Source organism: Somniosus microcephalus, unplaced genomic scaffold, assembly GCF_052327205.1.
Source record: "Somniosus microcephalus isolate GS21.2 unplaced genomic scaffold, FLI_Smic_1.0 unresolved_chr9, whole genome shotgun sequence".
Classification (NCBI taxonomy): domain Eukaryota; kingdom Metazoa; phylum Chordata; class Chondrichthyes; order Squaliformes; family Somniosidae; genus Somniosus; species Somniosus microcephalus.
The window spans coordinates 9,934,117-9,939,292 of NW_028225187.1; positions in this window are offsets into that span (position 1 = coordinate 9,934,117).

Consider the following 5,176-nt stretch of genomic DNA (forward strand, 5'->3'; position numbering starts at 1 on the left):
CTCTGATCGTATCCTGCCACCAGCAAAGATTTGTGCACATGCACATCCAGGTCTCTCTGTTCATGCACCCGTTTAAAATTGTACTATTTCTTTCATATTGCCTCTCCACATTCGTCCTTCCAAAATATATCACGTCACACTTCTTTGCATTAACTTCCATCTGCCATGTGTTTTCCCATCCTTCTTGAAGGCGATCAGAGATTCAGCACCCACAACACCGACTGGCAAAGCATTCCTGAGGCTCAACGCTCTCTGGGAAAAGTAACACCACCTAAAATCCAGTCTATTCCTCCCTCTGTGTCACGCTGAGAATATATTCTTTTTATATTGATTGGATTCGAGTGCAGGCGCAAGTGGGAGGTGCTGTTCCACCGGTAAGTTTGGAAGGGTGAGCGGGGAAGTGGCGGTGAGATGGTGGGCGTGAGAGTGGCAGCAAGGAGGGTGTGGTCGATGGGTTTTAAGAAATGTAAGCAACAAAATTGTACAAGTGGTGGAATCTCTGAGGACGTGAGACACAGCGTGTGTGGAGATGTGTGAGTGAATTGAAATGTCAGCATTGAAAGTTAAAGAGTGGCATAAATACTGTCAAAGCTGGCCAGCCTGCACAGTTTAATGCTTTTAGCGACGAAATTTACAAAAGCCACAATATCTGGCAGCGGTAGGATTAACCACATAACATAAATCCAATAACCCTGGTACCATTCTAGTAGATCTCCTCTGCGCCCACGCCAGGGCCTTGCCATCATTCCCAAGGTGTACACCCATAATTGAACAGTCATAAATTTCGTCGCTTCACCAACAGCAGTAAACCGTGCAGGGTGAGCGGTTCTGCAAATTATCATATCACTTCTTCACCATTTGCTCATGGATGTCCATGCTATCCTTTCCATTCAGTTGTTAGTGACAGGCTGAAAAGATTTGCAGAATTTCCTCTGGTCCATAATTGGCCTGAATCCAGCACCGGACACTACAAACACCGTCATCCAACCAACTGAATTCAGACCGTTCACTCACTCATCTCCACAGCCGCTGTAGCTCACTTATTCAGATATCCAACACTTACACATTTTTGTTTCTTCCATTTCTTACAATCATGACGTGCGTGGATTCTTTAGCGCAGTCAAGACCACTTATGGCCCAAGCACCCAAGGTCCTATCCCACTGCGGACCAAGAATAAAGAGGTACTCATCAAAGGCAGGGATGCAGTCAGTGCCCGCTGGAAGGAACACTTCGAAGATCTCCTTAACCGAGACACTCTTTGACGCGAGTGTGCTCAACTCCGTCCTGCAGCATGCTACCTGCCAACATTTCCACTCAAGCCCAGACCGGCATGTGATTGAAAAGGCCATCTGACAACTGAAGAACAGCAAGGCCTCAGGAGCAGATGGAATCCCTGCTGAGGCACTAACGCATGGCAGAGAAGCACTACTGGCTCGAATTCATGAACTAAATTCTCTTATCTGGAAGTGGCCCAAAGCGCTGTACAGCCAATGCAGTTCTTTAAAGTGTAGTTCCTGTTGTGATGTAGGAAATGCCGCAGTCATTTTGTGCACAGCAGGCTCCCATAAGCAGCAATGTGATAATGACCAGATATCTCTCTTTTCCTTCATAATGTTGCTTTAGGGATAAATAATGAATTAAATTTGCAATTGGTGTGTTCAAACATTCATCTATTTATTGACTCACACATCTGGATGCGCGCTCTATCTCACTAACTCTGATTCCACCACTTTTACAATTTTGTTGCTCCTTGCTGCCACCAACTCACCACGGCCTCCCTGTTCGCCCTTTCAAATTTACCGGTTGAACAGCACCTCCCATCTGCTCCTGTGCTCCATTCCGATTAATATATCAAGAATATATTCTCAGGCTGACGCAGCGGGAGGAATAGACTGTATTTTAGGCGGTGATACTTTTCCAGAGAGCAGTAATGCGTTGCACTCCGGTTTTGTGGGTGCTGACTCTCTGGTCGCCTTCAAGAAGGATGGGAAAACACATGGCAGATGGAAGTTAATGCAGAGAAGTGTGACGTGATATATTTTGTTAGGGTGAATGAGGAGAGGCAATATGAAGGAAATAGTAGAATTTTAAAGGGGTGCATGAACAGAAAGACCTGGAGGTCTATGTGCACAAACCTTTGAAGGTGGCAGGACACGGCTGTTAAAAAGCATACGGGATGCTTGGCTTTATCAATAGAGAAATAGAGAAGAAAAGTAAATAAGTTATGCTAAATCTTCCTAAAACACTGGTTAGCCTCAGCGGGAGTATTATGCTTAATTATGGGCATACACATTGGGAAGGATGGCAAACCTTGGAGGTGGTGCAGAGGAGATTTATTAGAATGGTACCAGGGTTAAAAGATTTAGTTTTGTGGAGAGTTTGGCGAACCTGGGATTGTTCTCCTTAAAGCAGAGACGGTAAAGGGGAGGCTGAATAGATATATTCAAAAACTTGAGGTGGTTTGATAGGTCAAGCAGGAAAACTATTTCCTCTGACAATTAGAATGGTAACCAGAGGTCAAAGATGTAATATATATTGGCGCACAGACGGTTGTTATGTGCAGGAATGCATTGCCTCAAAAGGTAGTCAGATTCGAAGCAACTTCAAAAGGCAATTGGACATGTTTTTGAAGAGAACTAGTCTGCAGGCTTGTGGGGAAAATGCTGGGGTGTGGGATGAAATTGGACAGCTCTTTCAAAGAGCCGGCACAGGCACGACAGGCCAAAGGGCCCCTGTTGTAATGTAACATTCTATGACTTTAACTCATCCATAATGTTAAAGGCCTACGTCAGCTCTCCTCTCAGTCTACTGTTTTCCTAGAGGGAAGAGGACAAATAGTTCCCGAAGACTTCCTTCTCATTTCTCCTTCCTCTGTTCCTGGAGTGACGAGGCCAAAAAATTCTTCTCTTCACCCACAGTTGCATCAGGTGCTCCTTCTTCAGCACAGACATAGAAAGCAAAGGGTGATTAGAAAGAAAAGGCTGCCAGGTCTTCTGTACTACATTACAGCAAAGCAGCAGTTGTGGATGTAGCTCAGTGGTGGATGGCATGCTTCGTCCCTCTGATCCTCGGTCCTTCCTAGGGTCCTACCATTCATTGTGTATTCCCTTGCCTTGTTAGTCCTCCCAAAATGCATCACCTTGCAATTTTCAGGGTTAAATTCAATTTGCCACTGTATTGCCCATCCAAACATCCCATCTATATCGTCCTGTAGCCAGCGGCTTCCCTTCTCGCTATGTACCACTCCAACAAGTTTCGTCTCACCTGCAAACATGATCATACCTCCTACCTTCATATCTAAATCATTAATGTACACTACAACAGCAAAGCAACTTACACAGACCCTTGCGGTACACCAATGGACACAGACTTCCAGTCACAAAAGCAATTTTCGGCCATCACACTCTGCCTGCTGCCACTAAACCAATTTTGGATCCAATGTGCCAAATTGCCCTGGATCATAGGGGCTCTTAACTTCTTGACCAGTCTCCCATGTGGGACTTTGTCAAAAGCCTTACTGAAGTCCATGTAGACTACATCAACTACACTACACTCATCCACACACCTCGACAACCCCTCGAAAAATTCTATCAAATTGGTTAGATATGATCTCCCCCTGACAAAGCCATGCTGACTATCCTTGATTAATCGTTGCCTCTTAAAGTGGAGACTAATTCTGTCCCTCAGAATGTTTTCCAATATTTTCCCTACCACTGGTGTTAGACTCACTGGCCTCTAATTCCCTGGTTTAACCCTACTACCCTTCTTGCATAATGGTACAATGTTACCTGTCCTGCAGTCCTCTGGCACCTCCCTTGTGGCCAGAGAGTTTCTGCAAATTGGTTTCCGAACCCATGCAATCTGCTCCCTAGCCTCAAACAGCAAACTGGGATACTACTCGTCTGGGACTGGGGATTAACCACATTTAAGCCGGCTAAAACTGCTAGTACCTCCTCCTTCTCAATACTAATTTGTTCAAGTATATCAAAATACCTCTGCCTGATTTCTATGCCTACATCGTCCTTCTCCATATTTAACACAGATGCAAAATATTCATTTAAATCCTCACCTGCATCTTCAGATAACCCATTCTGAAAACCCTTTCCTACACTTTCATTAGTTTTACACTTACATGGATAAGAACGGAAACATAGAAACATAGAAGATAGGAGCAGCAGTAGGCCATTCGGCCACTCGAGCCAGCTTTGCCATTCAATGCAATCATGGCTGATCATCCAAATTCAGTACACGGTCCCTGCTTTCTCCGCATACCCCTTTAACACTTTAGCCTGAAGAAATATATCCAACTCCTTCTTGAATATATTTGATGTATTGGCCTCTACTGCCTTCTGTGGTAGAGAATTCCACAGGTTCACCACTCTCTGGGTGAAGACAATTTTAGCTTCCTGGCATCGCCCGTACCCTGATCACGTGGCAATAACCAACCAATCACATACAGCAGCGCCAGAATGCCCCAATTGAATGTGCCCAATCAGGGCCTGAGGATTGAGCTGCTCCATCACAAGCAGCTCCAGTACATTGGATGATTTGTTCCTGTCGCTGGCGCCGCGGCCGAGAGGCGAGCAGCCCCTGCAATCTCTTGTTTTCAGCCAAATGCTAGAGATATGAATTTCTAATCACAAAATCTTTGTCGCAAGCTGATTTGGTTGCTGTATTTGAATGCGGTTTACTGACTCGCATGGGCTGTGTGCTTTTGTTTTTCCATGCAGTTTTCAGTGAGTGATCGCTTAAAGTTTTGAGACTGAAACGAAGTGCAATGTCTGATTCAAGTTGCTGCTTCATATGGTGTTCGGCCAAATTGAGGCAATTCGACACTACGAAAGGGTTTGAAATCGCCTTTTCTCTCGTGTGCTGCTTTTTTCGCTTTATACCGTCACTTGCGTGTCAGAAAAAGTGGTTGGAGAATAAATCTGCAGCTGCATTCTATTTCCTGCTGCGTGTCCATTCAGTTAAACATTGTTTTCTGTGGTGAAATGAAATCAGCAGATTGTACGAAGGAAGAACATATAAATTCTTACAGGGCTTGACTGGGCGGATAATGAGAGCCTTTTTACCCTGGCTGTGGAGCCCAGAGCTAGCATTCAATGTTTCAGAATAAGGGGCCCGCCAATTTGGATAGAGATGATGATCTTTGGAATTCTCTACTGCAGAGGG